Genomic DNA, 19,441 nt, shown 5'->3' with positions numbered 1-19,441 from the left:
TCTGATGTGGGGATTTAGTGCTATAAACTTCCCTCTTAACACTGCTTTAGCTGCATGCCAGAGATTCTGGTACATTGTCTTTTTGTTCCCATTGGTTTCAAATAACTTCTTGATTTCTGCCTTAATTTCATTCTTTACCCGGAGTCATTCAGGAGCACGTTGTTCAATTTCCACATAGTTGTGTGGTTTTGAATTTTGTAATCCTGAGTTCTAATTTGATTGTACTGTGATCTGAGAGACTGTTGATTTCAGTTCTTTTTCATTTGCTGAAGAGTATTTCCAATTATGTGATCAATTTTAGAGTAAGTGTCATGTGGCGCTAAGAATAATATATATTCTCTAGTTTTTGGTTGGAGAGTTCTGTAGATATCTATTAGGTCCACTTGATCCAGAGCTGAGTTCAAGTTCTGAATATCCTTGTTATTTTTGTCTTGATGATCTAATATGTTCTTTTGTATTTTCCCCCCTTAAAGCTATTTATTAAAATTAATAATTGTTTGAAATTTTTTCCTGATTTTTTGGGAGTGTGTTTTCCAATAGACGCAATTCTGTCTTCATTGAATTTATAGTCTATCTTGTTTACTCACTATTATATTCCCAGCATGTAACATTGTACCTGATGCATAAAAATTACTCAATATGTAAAGTTGTTTATTATTAATGAACCAAAAATTAGAAATTAGAAAGTAACTCTTGAATGCAATCTATTATACTAGAGTAAAATGAAATGTTATACGTGAAAGTACTTTTTGTCATGACAAAAGCTTAAAAGGACAAAGTTAAATTGTAATGAAATGCTGCCTCAAATAATTTTGAGTAAGATATATGGCATAAATAAAAGGTGAACATCTGGGGGACCATCTTAGCAGTATGGTACATTCCATTATATTGCAACAGAGAGAAGTGGAGCTGTATTCTACCTCCAAACTCCGATCTCTATATCCCCTTTGTCATTACTCTAAACATAAAAGGAGTACCCACCAAATCTTTATATCTATCTCTCCTTCCCTATGAATGCCTAAGATGATGAGAAGATATGCACAATGATTCATTAAGACCATTTGATGTGGATGGATGGGAATAAAATGAATTCCTTGTTAATTATTGAATAATAGATCAATTGGTAAATTAGAAATTTTTCCACTTTTGCAGACAATTACCTCTATGTCTGGCATTAAACATCCCATTGTCCTGGGCCTTATACTTCTGACAGCCTCACTGTACTCTCTAGCTGAGCTCTTCTCCACAGGGCAGAGTGGTGGGGCCAAAGAGATCTTTGTTCACTCAGAGAACTTACCATGCCTTTCATGGTCTGGGCCCTGGATCCTCAGAATTCTTTGCCCAAAACAGCCCTGGCTTCACTTCTGGACATGTGCAGGCTCTTCACAAAGCTCTACTTCCAAAGAGCAGATCCCAAAGCTGATATGCCTATTCCAAAACCCAAGGCAGGGTGGCCTAAGATTGGCTCCTAGTGAGATGAATACAGAGCTCAATGGCTGGGGTGTCCACATACATGTTTGTGAGGTCCCTTGTAGTACAAGATAGAACCCAGGAAGGAAACAGAAGGGACAGCTGCCAGCTGAAGTCTGGGGTGTGGGCAAAAGGGGATCAGCTCTCTCAATGCTGCCATATTCTGGCTGAGGATTTGAGAGAATCTATAGGAATTTCTGCAGGAATTCTGTTTGAATCTGGCCTTCTAACCTGGAACGGGTGATATAAGCAGAGTTGGGAGGTCTGCGCAAGTTGTAAACAGGAATTGGTTGGCTTGGCTTCAGGGTTTCACTGCTCATAGTGTGTGTCTCCTTCTATACCCTTGAGTAGATCCCATAAATGTCAGGGCCAGGCCTGTCCACTTCCCAGTCTCAGACCAAACACCTAATTCTTTTTCAAATTTTCCATTGACTGAAGAGAAATTGTGAAGACTGACAATAACTCAATCCAGTAGAAACATATCTTAGAAGAAATAAAACTATGAGGCACATTCAAGGCTCGGAAACCCATGAGGTTTCCCTATGAGGTTGCCCTATCTTTGTAATATCAGTCTGTAGCTGCAGAGAAGCACCACTCCCAAGGGTCCTGGGAGTGTCACACCCAGTGCTTGTGAGTGGGGTGTGCCCCATGAAGATATCATTTCTCACAAAAATCTGTAACCCCTCTGAGGTTTATGTTGTAGGCCCTTTTCCTAGACTGTTATTATTTCCAGGGAGAGACTTGAGAATTATACTAATAGTAGGATGCTAGTGGGTATTTTCTAAGTAAGGCCAAGAGGGCAATCAGGAAGCTGCAGGTCAAGAAGTCAAGGGATGTACAGTGTCTTGTCGATTATTCTAGTGAATGTATTTAGAAAGAATAGTTACGAATTTACTTAGATTGAGGAAAAATGATTAAGCAAGTTAAATTCCAGGTGAAGTGGGAAATTTCAGTTTGGTCTGTGCTCTGCTAGAGACTTGAGATGTGTGCAATGTCATCATTTTATTTCATGTTTCATTGATAGCTAACAATATTAGACATCTCATAATGTTTATTCACCATATGTACTTCCCCTTTTGCAAACTATCTGTCCATGTGTTTGTCTACTGATACATTGGGGTACTAGGGTATTTCTTAGTGTTTTGTAATTTTTGTTCATCTTTTATTTTGTAATACACAGGTTTTACATTTTATCAATTTACAATATAGATTTTAGGGGATTGTGATTTATGTTGTACAAAATCCACATATTACTTAGGACAAAAAAAATCCTTAGCCAGATTTTGTCTTTTACTCAAGTGTATGCTGTGTAATGTTTAATCCTTTTTAAAAATTAAACCTTTTTATTTTGCAATCATTGCAGATACATAATCAGTAAGAAACAATAGAGAGATCCTGGGCACCATTTATGCCGTTTTCCTCAACAACATCTTGCAAAACTGTGGAACCATAGTCCAACCAGAGTATTGACATTGATAGAACCAACATACAGAACGTTTCAATCACCATAAGGATCCCTCAGGTTGCCTTTTTATATCCCCAACTCCTATCTCTGACCCATAACCCCTCACCCCTAACAACCACTAATCTGTTCATTTCTATACTTTTGTCAGTTCAAGAATGTTATACAAATGGAATTACATAGTACGTAATCTTTTGTGATTGGCTTTTTCTGATGCAGCGTAATTCTCCAAAGATTCATTCAGGTTGTTCTGTATATTAATAGTGTGTTCCTTGAGATTTTCTAGGTAGACAATCCGCTTTTTCAAATAAAATTTAATTTCTTCCTTTTTTTACCTGTCTTTTATTTCCCTTTATTGCCTAATTGCACCTCATAGAACTTTGAGCACTATGTTGAAAAAGCGTCATTAGGGATGATACCCTCACCTTATTCTCAAGCTCAGGAAGAAAACATTCAATCATTCAGCATTAAGAATTATGTTAGCTGAAAGTTTCTTGTAGGTCTCCTTTAATTCCTATTTTTCAGAGCATTTTTACATAAATGAGTGTTGAATTTTGTCAAATCCTTTTTCTGCATTAATTTTATGACATTTCTTCATTAGCTATTAATATTTGCACTACATTGATTGATTTTTAAATATTGAGCCAGTCTTCCATTCTTGGATTAAGTCTCACTGGGTTGTGGTATATAATTCTCATGTATTACTGAATTATATGTCATATTGTGAAGCATTTTTTGGTCTATGTTCATGAGATATTGGTCTGTGGTTTTTTGTTATGCTGTTATTCATTACCCAAGTATTTTTATCATTTTTATTTTGAAATTTAATATGCAGGGGTCTATAATTTTATCAATTTGCAGTATACATTTCAGTATCAGGGTATTTACTAGCTCCTTAAAATGAATTAGAAAATACCCCCTTCTATTTTCTCAAAGAGACTGTATAGAATTGCTGTCAAATCTTTATGAATGTGGTGGAATTCTGAAGGAAACAATTTGGCTCTGGAGGCTTTCTTTTTAGGAATTTTTAAATAATGAGTTTAATTTTTTTTTAGTACTTATAAGGCTATTCAAATAATCTATTTTATATTGGGTAAGCTGTAGTAGTTTGTGTTTTCTAGGGAAATGATCTATTTTGTCTAAATTGTCAGATTCATGTCTGTACAGTTCATAGTATCTACTTATCCTTTTGATGTTTGCAGTATTGATAGCGATATCCCATTTCATCTCTGGTATAGGTAAATCCTTTTTTTTTTTTTTTTTGACGGTCTTGCTTGAGGTTTGTCAATTAATTGATCTTTTCTAATAAGCAGCTCTTTGTTTTATTCTTTAAAGTGTTTATCTGTTTTCAATTTCATTGAGTTCTACTCTTTGTTATTGCATCTTTCTGCTGGCATTGGGTCTATTTTTCCTTCTTTTTTTAGGTTTTTGAGGTGGAAGCTTAGGTTACTGGTTGAAGACTTTTCTTTTCTAGAGCATGCATTTAGTGCTATATATTTTCCCAGCAGTTCTGCTTTATGTGTCTCACAAATTCTATGTTGTTTTCATTTTCATTCAGTTCAGTGCATTTTTAAAATTTCTTTTGAGATTTCCTCTATGACCATGGGTTATAAAATATTGTTGTTCAGTTTTCAAGTGTTTGGTGATTTTCCCATTATCATTGTTATTTATTTCTAGTTTGGTTCTTTTGTGGTTGGAGAAAGTACTTGTAGTATTTCAGTTCTTTTAAATTTGTTGAGGCTTGTTTTATGGCTCAGGGTCTATCTTTATATGTGTGTTCTGTGAGCACTTGAAGAACATGTATTCTGCTGTTGGAATGTTCTATAAATATCACCTAGATCCTATTGTCTCATGTTGTTGAGTTCTTTCATATTCTTACTGGTTTTCTGTCCAGTTCTATCAATTGTTGAGTGAGGGGTGATAAAGGCCCCAACTATAATGAATGGATTTATCTGTTTCTCCTTTTAGATCTATCAGTTTCACTTCATATATTTTCCAGCTTTGTTGTTTGCTTCATGCACATTTATGATTGCTATGTTCTTTTGGTAAATCGACTATTTCATTATATAATGTCCCTCTCTGATAATTTCCTTAGTTCTGAAGCTGACTTTAATGTTATTAATATGGCCATTCCTGCTCTTTTTGATGGTTTACATAATACACTATTTTATTCCTTTTGATTTCAACCTGACTATGGCATTATCTTCAAAGTGAGTTTATGATAAACAGCATATAGTGTGTCATGTTTTTAAATTCACTCCGTCAATCTTTATATTTTAACTGGTTTTTCTAGTAATCACATTAGACACATAATTTATCATAGTCTATTGGTATGTCATATTAGTGGTTATCTCATGTTCCTTTACTCCCCTCATTTATAACATCACTGTCTTAAATCTTTCCTCTACATATACATCAGATGTTATGATTTTTGCTTCAATCGTAAGTCATAATTTAGAAAATTCAAGAGGAGAAATTAAACTTAGTGTACTGACCTACATTTTGCTTGCCATATTCATTGTTTCTAACTGAAATTTCAAGATTCCTTATCAATTTCCTTCGTGTTTGGAGAATGTTAGCCATTCTTTTAGGGAGATAAGCTGACAACAAATTCTTAATTTAAAAAAAGTCTGTGCGTGTCCTGATTTCCCCTTTATTCCTGAAAGATATTTTCACTGAGTAGAGCATTTTGTATTGACAGTTGATTTATTTCAGCACTTGAAAAATATCTGTTACTTCCTCATGGTCCCCACAGTTTCTGATGAGAAATCTTCTGTCGTTCAAATTGCTTTTACCATATAGAAAGTGTGTCATTTTTTTTTCTTGCTGCTTTCCAGATTTTTCTTTTTCTTCCTTAATCAGAAGTTTAATTACTATGTTTCTTGGTGTGAGTGTCCTTGGTTTATCCTGTTTAAGGTTTACCCAGCTTCTCAAATTGTAGGTTTAAATCTTTGCAAAATGTGAGAAGTTTTTAAGCCATTATTTAATTACTTTTTCATTCTTTTCTCTTTCCTGGAATCCAATGACATAAATATTTGCTCTTTAGCACAGGGTCTTATTCATTTTTTCTAGTCTATTCTAATTTCCTGTAAACTACTTCTTTCCTCAGTCTTTTCCATTCTGTTGTTGAGTCCATCCACGGAGCTTTGCATTTCAGTTATGGTATCTTTTAGTTCTATAATTTCTCTTTGATTCTTATTTATATATTTTATTTCTTAGCTTTATAGCATTTTTTCATTTGTCTCAAGCATGTTTATAATCACTTGCAGTAGCACTTTTATTATAGCTGCTTTAAAATCTTTGTCAGATGATTCTAACAACTTTGTTATCTCAGTGTTAGCATCTATTAATTGTCTTTTTTTCATTTAGTTTGAGATCTTGTCTATTGATAACAAGTAACTTTTGACTGAGTCTTTGACATTTTGTAATATGAGACTCTGGTTATTATATAAAGCTTCAGCCTGGAGTGATGACTCATACCTGTAATCCCAGCCCTCCAGGAGGTCAAGGTGGGAGGATCACTTGAGCCCAGGAGTTCCAGACCAGCCTGGGCAACACAGGAAGACCCCATCTCTAGAAAAAATGTTAATGTTAGCTATGTGTGGTGGTGCACATCTGTGGTCTCAGCTACTCAAGAGGCTGAGGTGGGAGGATTGCTTGAGCCCAGGAGGTTGAGGCTGCAGTGAGACCTGATGAGGCCACTGTACTCCAGCGTGGGTGACAGAATAAGACCCTGTCTCCAAAAATATGTATAAAAGAAAGAAAGAAATAAGCTTTTACTTCAGCTGGCTTTTTTTTGACATTGCTCAGCAGGGAAAAGTGAGGCCCTACTTTATTACTGCCAGAGAGAGGTAGAAGTTTAGGTTGCCCTTTGGCCTTCCTGTAGAGGGGTCTACTCATTACTTCTGGGCAGGGTACAAGTCCTGGTCCTCACATGGTCTCCACTAACACCGTGGTGGGGGTGGCCTCCCTACTGAGGAGTAATGCCAAACATTCTGACTCTGCATGGAGCTTCTTTGACACCAGAGAGTAAAGAAGGGAAGGAATACCTCATTAATGCTGGGTAGGTGTTGAAATCTAGGCTTTCCATGTGGTCTCTCTGAAAATAGCAGGTACGGACTCTTTACTTCTGGAGGGGAATCAACATTACAGCTCCTTATTTAGCCTTCTGTGACACTATCCCAGCAGGGGTATTGGAGTAGCTTGTCGCAACCTCTTGAGGTGAAAGTCTGGACTTTCCACTTAGTTTTTACTGATGTGGATTGGGTGATGGCTCACTTTACTTTTTTTGGTAGTGTTTGGCTGGGGTAGGTTGTCTGAAGGTTTTCTGTCTTGCTGGGCTGCCCTACTGTAGTCCTTTGGCTAGAGAGAGCAGACTTTTATTGGGGCTGGTTTTTGGTCTACGTATATTGACATTTTGGGGTCGTTACCTTCTTCAGCTCTAGAGTGGGAAAGCACAGAAAGCAGAAAAGCACTGCAGTGTGGTCCAGAACCTGTCCCTCCCATTGAAAGCTGCAGCTTCTAATCTTTTGACCATGAAGACTCTTGTTTATTGTCCTTTCTGCTTTGGTATCTGTGCATTTCTGTTGAATTTGTGAGCAGTTCTCTAACACCATTGGCAGTGGAATACTTTTCCATTGTGCTTTCTAACTGATTATGAGATATGAGATATTATGGGATATGAGACAAAAAAAAAATCACAAATGTAACTCACCACCATATTATTCCTTACATTGTGAAGTCTGTAGCTTACTTGCCTTCTCTTCATCTTTCAGAGACTCCTTCTGTTTGTTCTGTATGTAACGTCCAAGCTTGTTGTAATTAGAGGGAGGAATGGGAAGAAGCGCATCTAATTCAGACTCCCTGAAGTGAAAGTCCTCAAAGCTTCTTTTATTGCTCTCATTTGGTTTGTAGGTATTTTATTTTCATTTTATAGGTGCCACATGGTTCATGTTATGTTCATTCTTAAGTTTATAAATACTCATGTACATAGTTACTATTTTTAAGTCTAATGTATGTAGGATCTAAAACACTTAAATTCTCCATCGTTTCTCAATTTCTCTTAACCTGCAGGGAGAGTCCCAAGAAGCATATATATGTATGAAAAACATTCCAGATAGCATCACATTTTATTACTAATTGCAGTTTTTGATTCCACAACCCTGTATAACTTGGCATTCTGGTGAATTGGACCCGAACATCTGTGAATCTTAAAAATAGTGGTTGACTCATTATGGCTTCCTTATGTATAGGATTAAGAACACAGATCCTGGAATCAGACAGCCTGGCTTCCACACTCTAGCTGGGTGACCATGACCATGAAGAAGTTCCTGAATGTTCCAGTGTCAGTTTATTCACCTACAAAATGAAAATAATATGAGTATTAACTGAAGAGAAATCTGCTGTCATACAAATAGTTTTTGTTTTCCCTGTAGGTAAGGGGAATCTAAGATCATTTTATTCCGGTTGCTTTCTGTATTTTTTCTTTGTCTTTAGTTTTCAGAAGTTTAATTACATTGTGTCTTGATTTGGATTTCTTTGGTTAAACCCGTGTAGGGTTCACCTAGCTTCTTAAACTTATAGGGTTAAGTCTACAGTAAGGCTAAGTATATTAATATGTACGTAGCCTTTACAACAGTGTCCACCTCATAAGAACCATTATGTGTTAACGATTAGTATTACCACTGCCTTCCCTCAAGGCAGCACAGAAAGAAGAAAAGTGCTGCATTGTGGTACAAAACCTCCTCCCATTGAAAGCTACGTCTTCTAATCTTTTGACCATGAGGACTCCTGTTTATTGTTCTTTCTGCTTTGGTATCTGTGCATTTCTCTTGAATATGTGAGCAGTTCCCTAACACCATAGGCACTGGAATACTTTTCCATTGTGCTTTCTAACTGGTTATTATTATAGTAATAAAGATCATACCTTCGTATCTTTGTAATTGTAGTAAGGTGCACTGCTTTCTTAGGCATTCTAGGACCTTTTGTGTGTGTGTGTGTGTGTGTTTGCATTTCCAGGTAGTCAATTATTTTCTAGGTAAATTATAATTCCAGTCACTATATCTTTTACTTCAGTTACACTGCTCAGGACTTGAAAAATGTGATTTTCTTTGCTCTCTTTGTTTTCATTTTTCTTTTTCTGAGACACACATAAGTGTCTTGCTCTGTCACCCAGGCTGGAATGCAGTGGTGTGAACATAGCTCACTACAGCCTTGACATCCTGGGCTCAAATGATCATCCCACCTCAGCCTCTTACCTTGCACAGCTAGTGCTTGTTGTTGTTGTAGAGACAGGGTCTCACTATTTTCCCTAGGCTGTTCTTCCACTCCTGGGCTCATGTGATCCTCACACCTCAGCCTCCCAAAGCACTGGGATTATAGGCATGAGCCACTATGCCCAGCCTGTTTTGATTTCTTATACAGGTAAAATATCCATCCTCTAATTTCCATGTCAACAACTTCTCTGTCACAATGTCTTTTCTCCCTATGCTCTGCATTCAGGCATCTCATTAATTATTTATTTTTTACTGCCTTCAACCTTTTTATTGATAATTTTATTGCTGTGTAAACATCTCAATATTTTTAGACACTGATGCTCCTTTATTATAGAGTTAGGATGAGCAGAGAAGATAAACCAAATATTTTCTTATCTTCTTCTGGTCTATCTGCATAGGTAAAGAAAAGTCTAGGGCATTTCTTTGATTTTTTGGGGGCTACAATCAACACAATTTCTATTTTTTCTTTTATTGTATTTTTTAATATGTATTTTTATGGTCTTTTAAAGGAAATTTAAAGATGGTGGATCAGGTATAACTGGTGTGCTACCATTTTAACATAGATATCTATCAAGGGACATCACCCTATAACTGTTACTCATGTGTGAACTTGCGTATGTACTTCTTTGAACTCAAGTTTCATCATATTTAAAATGGGAGAGGAAGAGAGTGTTAAAATTATGTTTTCCAGTTGCAAACATAATCTTTATGTTTGTACTCATAGGAATGTTTAAATTGTGAGGTAGAGATAATGAAATTTAACAAATGAAGATGATTAAAAAATACATATATTTAGCCCAGATTCAGGCAATTGATTGACTATCAAAAACTCCACTCAAAAATAAATGCCTGTGTAAGGTATAACAGTTCTGATACCACTGAACATCTATCTTGGAATTGAACAATTAAGTAAATATGTGGTGAATGGAAACATCTAGGCTTCTCATTACTGGGGTGAGAGTTTACAGGTAAGCAAGGGGAAGAGGCCAGATTAGAACTAAAAGCATTCTAATAGATTAGAATTGAAAACACCTTTATAAACTCACATTCAGCATAACATACAGTTACATATAAAAATATTTATAAATATGTTTATATACACATAGATTTCCTTGCTCTCTCAACTGAAAGGGTCTGGAAGCAACAACACCCCAGGAATAACAAGCACATCTAGCACCCAGATTTGGGTTTTAATACCTTTCTCGAATAAATGGAGTTAGGGTTCCTTGGAAAATGGGCTGATTCTAAGACTGGGGCAGAATATATCTGTGATGATCCTGGAACATCCTTTAGTACCAAAAAAATAAGGCAGTGCTCAAATAAAATACAACTCCACAAGCATGAGGGCATATCAAACAAACACGAGAATCAACTGAAGGAGCCCCCAATGGCCAAAGCCACAGCAATTTGAGCAACAAAATAAGTAAAGTGGTATTAGATTATAACCCAAAGTATAAAATAAATATCCATGAGTCCATACGGATATAAATAGTTGAATGAATTAGTAAATTGGTGAGAGTAGACACATCTTCCATGCAGAAGAATCCAAATAATTTATGGAGATGTTCTGTCCTCAAATAAATAGATCATAACCTCCCCACCCCTTAAGTATGAACTGTGGTTGGCGATTTCTTTTGAAGGAGTACAATATAGAATGGAGGAAAAAACAGTACCTTTACAGAGAAATCTGGCAAACACTACCTCAGCCAGGTGATCAAGTTCAATATTCAGCAATAAGTCATGTTGTTAGTGTGTGCTCTTGATATGACATGATGAGAATTGCACTTCACTTCTGTGATATTCCCCCTGAAAACACACAACCACAGTCTAGTTAGAACATAAAAAAAAAAAAAAAATCAGACAAATCCCAAGGGAGGAAAATTCTACAAAATACCCGTTCAGTACTTCTCAAAACTTTCAAGATCATCAAAAACAAGGGAAGTCTGAGAAACTGTCACAGCCAAGAGGAACCTAAGGAGATATTATGATTAAATGCAACGTCGTATTGTAGTTCGGATCCTGGAATAGAAAAAGGATATTTTGTTTAAAAAAAAACTAAATAAATAGGCATTAAGTATAAACTTTAGTTAATAATTTATCAGCATTAATTTATTAATTATAACTAATACACCATACTAATGTAAGATGCCAATAATAGAGAAAATTGGCTGTAGGATATGTGGGAACTCTATCAACTGCAATTTTTTCCTGTAAATTTGAAACTGCTCTAAAATAAAAATACCTGTGGAATAAATGAGTGAATGGAAGGAAAAACAGTGTAGGAAAAAAGGATAGAGATTTTTAAAATTTATGTACTGAAGAGAGCTTTGCAGAAAATCTATTGGATTAGTTTTTAAATATAGACTAGAATAATTCTTTTCTCTTGCAAAAATAGATGCAAATAGAAGACAAAAAGTTTGAACACTGTGTAACACAGCCAGCATGTAGCCAATAGCATTTAATTTCAGTAAATAGCTTATAATCACAATAATCAGGCCAGGGACACTGAGCCAGCTATTAGAACTATTTTTTTCCAATAAAATAATTGCCTTAATTCAGACTGAGAAAATATTTGGGGGAGGAGGGTTAGAATAGTAAATACATCCACCAAAATTATTAATTAGCTTTATACAGCTATGGCCAAAGACACAGAAATAACTGGCTGTTATTAGAGAAATAAACCAAAAGAGGATAGGAACGGTATTGCACAATTGTGTGGCTTTGAAACTGTGAGAGTTTCTCAGACTTTCTTTGTTTTTGATGATCTTGAAAGTTTTGAGAATTACTGGAAGCCATATTTTGAAATCCTATTGATACAGAATCATCTTAAAATGATGCATTTGTCATGTAATTGTTTTTCATAATGTAGATAAGTGATACATCAATGTCTTATTTTATAAATATTTCCCAGTAATCTAATGATCATAGGCTATTTTTATGCTTCCTTTAATTTTCAAGGAATTTTTAATGCTTGATGATTTTTAGTCAATTCAGTTTACTTTTCCTCCATTACAATAACATGTTATCAAATTAAATACACACATGCACAGAAGAAGAAGAAAACTACTTATAATCCCATGTTAACTGTTTAAAACGTATTTCCCATTAGGTTTAAGTGCTGGGATTACAGACATGAGCCACTGTGCCTGGCTTATTTTTTAATTTTGAACTATAATTGTGACTATATGTATATTTAATTTGTATTCTGCTTTTCATCAGTTTACTACAGTATTTTTTATATATTTTAAATTTTTAATAATGTGTTGTTATATCTTGATTTACTAGTTTGTTGGATATTTAGAGTTTTTCCCAGGGATATTTTATTCACTCATGTATGTCCCAATTCCAGAAGAAAAATCGAAACCCAGTGATTTTGTGTCTGAGTATGTTGTGACTATAGCATTCTTACATTTGAAACTCAGGAAGGAAACAACTGGGGTCTAAGCAGCCAAATATGGAGGTCTAAAATATAAAGGTATTTTTTTTGAAACTGCCACATTCATTCCCTTTAGCATCCCAAAGTTTGAGCTCACAGTCTGGTTGGCCATATAATAAAATGGGATCTCAGACATCAGAGAACGCTGCATCTCAGACATCAGAGAACAAGCACCTATGAAAGTAGGCTTCTGACTTCACCTTCTCTTGCAGGGTATCATTCCCCTCAGGAGAACAGTTGTCAGAGCCACACTAACTCATGTGCTTCATGAGTTTCCAGAGGTAGATCCATGGCAACCTCTGGTAGGACCAGAACAAACACAGCAAGGCACTTCTGGTAAGCATTGTCAGTTAGTTTTCCAGCAAGCCAATGAAAAGGCCTTTCAAATTTGCCATTGCTTCTGGCAGAAATGTCATAGCACTAGTGATATTTGTTTCACTGGAAGACAATAAATTTTGCCTTAGTTTTCCTGTCTTTACTATCCATTACTGAAGCAGCTACATTGTCTATGATAAATACCCAGGTTTCATCATCTTGTGCCAGGAAAATTTAGGAGCAGAGGTTTAATAGGCAAGAGAAAGGAAAATAGCTCTCTAGTGACAGAGAGGGGAGTTCCGAGGGTAAAAGGCAGCCTGCTGGTGGTGGATGCACCAGATTTTATAGTCTGGCTTGGGGAGGCAGTGTTTGATTTACTTAGGGCTCAGAAATTGGTTTAATCAGGTATGACGTTTACATAGGGCACTGGGGAAGGCTGGCTGCCTCACCCTAATCTTATTATGCAAATGAACTTTCCCCTTGGCCAGAGCCATCTTGTCTGCTCCTTACTGTACAAGTAGCTGGCAGAGAATGCAAGATGGAGCTGCCATTTTGAACACGGTTGGCACAACTGCCAGCATCTATGTCTACAGCTCCATTTTACAGGCTGCTCTTTGTTAGAAAGAAAAATGATTTGGGGCTGCTCTTCATTAAAAGGAAAACCTTACTAAGCACTTCTGTACCCTCACTATCTGCCTGTTATAAATAAAGTTTTTGGTGCCACAAAAGAAATAGCACTCGAATAGAAAATTTTCTTTTTTTTCTTCTCAGCAAGGCAGTTTACTTCTATAGAAGGGTGCAACCTCACAGATGGAGCAATGGTGAATGCACACCTGGACAAGGGAGTTTCGAAAAGGGGGTCTTATTCCTGATGCACGTGGCCCCTGCTGCTGTGTAGTTCCCCTGTTGGCTAAGGTTAGACAGCACAGGCTAAACTAATTCCGGCTGACTAATTTGAAGATAGTGATGGGGTGAGTGGTTTGGTGGGAAAAATGGTTATGGCAGAGCAGGAAATCGGAATGAGTCAGGATGGAGCAGGTAATCAGAAAAGGTTGCTTTATGAGGAAGTTAAGTTTAAAAGTAGAAGGCAAAGAATTGAACCTACTGACATATTGATTCTTTGAAGAGAAATTTAGAACTCATATCTAACATGCCTAACTCTGGTGTCATTGCATTGCCACACAATGTGATGGGATGTTTCCATATACTGCCATCTGACCTCAGTGCCAATTAGATACATACTTATAAGTCTTGATGTTATATCAGACATGATAATGGTACACTGGACTTGGATACAACAGCCATTTATCAGGCCACCAAGTGTATGTTTGGTACATTGAATTTAAAAGGTCTAGTGTTGGTAGGAAACACAGGTGATGGACCTCAATAACTAAAGTGACTATATGCTTCTCAAATTCACCATTCAAATGACATTAACATTTCCCAAATATAGTTTTACCAGTACTGCCATCTCCAGCCAACACATGTTTAAGTAAACCTTAGGAATGTCCTTGGGCAGCCATCATAAAGGCTCTTCCAGAAGTATCTGTTCCTCACCTGACTGAGCCGAAATACATTTGTTTGTTTTTAATCTGAGTTCATGGTGAAAATGGGAACACTTAAAATATCAAATATTGCAGCATGAAAACGCCTTCAGATATTTTCATGATATATCTTAAAAATGATGAACTATTATTTGAATTAAAAACTCTCCCATTCATCAGGATTGTATGCATTAATTCATATAATATTTATTAAGAACCTACTAGGTGCCAGGCACTGTTCTACATGCTATAAGGAAAGCAGATAAAATTCCTGCATTCATGGAGCATATCTTTTTCACAGCCCAGAATTAAGGAGCCACTGCCTCCTGAGGTGGTTGGTAATGCCAGGAAAATGACCAGTCCTGGAAAAAATCTTGACCAGCCACTGGAAACTCCTTATATTCTACTCTAGGTTCACCTCTGTTGACATAGAGTGAGCAGATAGAAAGATGCCAGAAGAGGAAATCAAAGTCTTCTAAAATGAGAGAGAGAAACTATGAAGCAAGTACTGATTTTCTGATCAATGAGCAAGTTCCCAATTTTATGTATCTGGGGACTGGGGAAATTTGTTGGTTAAAGGAAAGGAGGGTGGGAGGGAAACCAGCAAGACTGAGTTGGATACACTCTACAAAAAACCCTACCATGTAAGACAGAGAAAAACAATGGTTAATATGCACTAAAATCTGGATGTAAATCAGAGTTCAAAAGCCACACATTGCCCAACTAGAAGCACAACTCTGAATACTGGGTTTTATGACTGGTTTCGAACTAGGAAGCTGCTCAGGCTTTTAAAATTTTGTGGGATAGTTTTTGGTGGTGGGAGGAAGCAGAAGCCAATACTTCAGAAACTACAGAGGACCACGGGGAGTGAGAAAGGTTCGTGGCAAGCTAAGGGCCAATACTGTCGAATTAGATTTTTTTAATCCAACAAGAGCAGTCATTAAATTTAGAGGATCAGTCCTATGTTTCACACTGCATTTAAAGGATGAAAAAGCAGGGCCACAGCTTTGGAATTAGTCTCTATCTTGTCTGGATGGGAAAAGGAAAGTCACTGGGGAGCCTGCCAAACATTGTATGGAAAATACAAAAGTGAGCCCAGGAAGAAAATAGTTTAATTTTCCCCAAGGAAAACAGACAAAAGGAAGAAGAAAAGAACTAGAGTATATGATAGAGACAGATCATACTGATTTGCATCCCTTAAACATGGTCTCTCATCACATCCTTGCAGACATTATTTGGATAATTTTGTGTCAAAAGAAGGCAAAGTAAAGGACAGGCTGTGAAAAGGGGCTCAGAAGAAGTTAGAAAAACATGGACCTTTGTATATTTTCCTGTCATAAACTACTAGTTTGTTTGGGGTGAAGCAAAATGGAGTTGAACTTGGTTAAAGGAAAGGAAGTGAAATGAAGAGTGCCTTGTTGTTCAGGTGCACGGTGCCTGTGGATTTCAGCCAAGCCACAAATGTTGCATTACCAGCATAATGCTCCTCTACCAGAAACTTGATGCAGCATCGTGGGATTGTGCTCACTGCACATGGTTTGGCCCCTTTTAACACATCAAGTGCTGTTTTTGTCATATGACAAATAATTTTTGTCTCCTTAGATGAGAGTGACTCTATCAATTTCTCTTAAAACTTGAAGTGAAAAACTGTAAGGCATGAATAAATAATTTCTTCTGAATTAATATCGAGTATCATCTTGATCTAAATATGCATCTTCGAAGTGGGAAGGAGAATTTTGGAAAGGTTTATGTCTGTGAAACATTGAGTGAAACAAAAATCTCTGATTTCCCCCATAAATGGCTACTCTTTAATGGGACTCTCAAACTGAGACAGGAATGGTTGCCTGGTTCGTCAGCATCATGAGGTTTCAAATATTAGCTAGGCATGAAGAGTGATACAGTCATTAGACATGAACTGAAAGAAAGGATTTTTTCTGCATCCTTAAGGCTGTACTGTGATGTAAACATACACACACACACAGACACACACACACTCTCCAATGACATCAGTCGAAACTTCCTGTGAGCAACTGGGAAAGGGACTTGGCTCAGAATTCCAAGAAACCCAACCTGAGATTTTAAACCACACTTCTTTCCAGTGCTTTCCAATTGATTCAATTTCAACGAAATTATCATTGTCCCTGGTTCCAATAGCAAACTGAAGGGAGAAGTAAATTAGGAAGGAAAAACATTTTGCTGGAAAAAAAGATGTGACTCTGTGGAAACATTTCAGAGGGGCCCCAAACAGATGAAATCCAAAGGTGCTATTCCCATGATCTGTCAGGTTACCTGGAAACAGATGTTCCATGGAACTATGGCAGTGGCTGAAGGTGAGTAGGGATGGAAAAATGAGGACAAAGACCCACAAACACCTCCTCTTTCCCTCAGCCTCATTTGTGTTCCTGATATCAAAGCTAAACTGCTATTTGGCAAACGGAGAAGAAGAAGAGAGAGGAAGTCACAGTATATTTCCATTTCTTGTCCAGTTTCCAGTTCCATGTCAGTACAGCTGAACCTTGGATGGCCTAGCAACTCCCTACGGAGGTCTGCTTGGCAGAATGAAGGAGCTTGTGTTAAAGGACAGCCTTCTGTGGCTCTCAGTCCACAAGCTGTCCATCCCCTCTGACCTCCATCAGTATCACAGTGATGATAGCAGCACAAAGACTACTTCACATCAAAAATACAAGAATTTTATGCAGGGAAGACACTAGACAGTGCCTCCTTGGCCAAAGTCCAGTCTGGCTAGAGAAATTTGTCTGCAAAAAGAAAATAAAAGCTGCCCTGTGCCTCAAACAGTGGGTGGTCTAAGTCCACACACACAGCAGCTTCTCCATGACTGACAAATGGCACAATTAGTGGATTACTGGTGTAATAATGTGAAAATGTCCATTTGAGATAACATGGCTTAGCCAGGCATGGTGACACATGTCTGTAGCCCCAGTAACTCAGGAGGCTAGGGTAGGAGGATCCTTTGAGCCTAGGAGTTTGAGGCTATAGTGTGCTTTGATCATGCCTATGAATAGCCACTGCACTCCAGTTTGAGCAACATAGCACAACCCCATCTTTAAAAAGAATAGATAACATAGCTTATCAGTTACCACCACTGACATAACCAGAATACTTGACTATAATAAATTTTGAATTGCATTATAATGTGAAATCAGTTAATTGCCAAAAGTAATGTGCTTTTTGACATGAGGTTCTGAATTGCAGGGTGCTGAAAAAAAATTGCCTGTGGTATAGTCAACTATTTTTGAAAGTAGCCAAGAAAAGAATTCAGGTCTCCTGCTGGCTGTTCCAGGCTTAATGATTTACCTTTGGTAGACACAGTGCTTGTTTTGGATTTCACACAAGTTGGCATGAAATCCAGAAAACTTTGAACAGATGGTCCCCAAGGCCATCTATGTCCTCAAGTAAGAATTCAATGCAATGTCTTTTGCTAACAAGAGATGTATGTCAGGGGAGAAAATCTCTCAAAATTTTAGAGAAATGTCTTTGGATATACCCAGGCCTGCCACCGCATCACAAACAGCATCATTTGAAGGCTTTGTTTCTTACTGGGGTATCCCTGAAAATCTTATCTAGGACCATATCTAAGAAAACCTCTCAATTCCTGGAGAGTTCTAAGGCTTTCAAAGAATATCCACAGTAGTGTGGAAGCTCTGCTTTCTAGCGAAACTCCTGTGGAACTTCCTGGAGTTGTGAGCCTTAATTATTTTTAGTTGACACATAGTGTACATATTTATGTGATACAGTGATATTTTGATACATGTATAAAATGTGTAATGATCAAATCAAGGTAATTGCATATCCATCACATGAAACATTTATTCTTTCTTTGTGTTGGGAGCATTCAAAATCCTATCTTGTAACTATCTGAAAATACACAAAACTATTGTTAACTATAGTCATCCCACAGTGCTGTAGAACACTAGAACTTATTCCTCCTATCTAGCTGTAATTTTATATCTACTAACCAACCTTTTCTATCTTCCCCTCCCCTTCCAAGCTTCTGACAACCATAATTATATTTCGATAAGCTCAACATTTTTTAGCTTCCACATGTGAGTGAGAATGTGAAATATTTATCTTTCTGTGCTTATTTCACTTAACATAATGTCCTCCAGGCTCATCCATGTGTACATGTACCACATTTTTTTTGTCCACCCACCTGTTGATGGACAGGTAGCTTGATTTAATATAGTTTCCATTGTGAATAGTGTTGCATTGAAACAAGGAGGTTGAGACATACCTTAGATATATTGATTTCCTTACCTTTGGATAAATAACCAGCAGTGGGATTGCTGGATCATAAGGTAGTTCTGTTTTTGGTTCTTTGAGGAACTTCCATACTGTTTCTCATAATGGCTGTACTGATACATTTCCAACAACAACATATAAGAGCTTCCTTTCTCTGAATCCTCATGAGCATTTTTTTTTGTCTTTTTGATCATAGCCATTCTAACTGGAGTGAGATGATACCTCATTGTGTGGTTTTGATTTGCATTTCCCTTATGATTAGTGATGTTGTGCATTTTTTTTTTCATTTACTTCTTGACCATTTGTATGTCTTATTTGGGAAATGTCTATTCAGCTCTTTTGCCCACTTTAAAATCATATTATTTGATTTTGTTGCTGTTGAGTTCCTTTTATAATCTGAATATTAGTTCCTGGCTGGATAATGTTTGCAAGTATTTTCTCCCATTCTACAGGTTGTCTCTTCACTTCGTTAACTGTTTGCTATGCAGAAACCTTGGTTTGACATCATTCCATTTGTCTATTTTTGCTTTTGTTGCCTGTGTTTCTGAAGTCTTAGCCATAAAATCAATGCCTAGCCTACTGTCTAATTTTCAGTGATACATTTAAGTCTTTAATCATTTTGAGTTTATTTTTGTAAATGGTGAGAGATAGGAGTCTAGTATTCTTCTGCATATGGGTA

The 19,441-nt window shown here is 36.9% G+C and overlaps 1 long non-coding RNA gene across 1 annotated transcript in view; it reads right to left on the bottom strand.

Moving 5' to 3' along the window:
* Nucleotides 1–2,276: 2,276 nt before the first annotated feature.
* The window catches only part of LOC129135690 (uncharacterized), a 122,392-nt gene continuing 105,227 nt past the window's right edge, over nt 2,277–19,441 (bottom strand). Inside the window, exons 3-4 of the long non-coding RNA XR_008536694.2 lie at nt 10,881–11,013; nt 2,277–8,290 (exon numbers count right to left, since the gene is read on the bottom strand). This is a non-coding gene — a long non-coding RNA (uncharacterized LOC129135690). The remainder of the gene's footprint in view (nt 8,291–10,880; nt 11,014–19,441) is intronic.

This window comes from Pan troglodytes, chromosome 7, assembly GCF_028858775.2.
Source record: "Pan troglodytes isolate AG18354 chromosome 7, NHGRI_mPanTro3-v2.0_pri, whole genome shotgun sequence".
Lineage (NCBI taxonomy): Eukaryota > Metazoa > Chordata > Mammalia > Primates > Hominidae > Pan > Pan troglodytes.
This window is presented reverse-complemented; position numbering and strand designations above follow the sequence as displayed.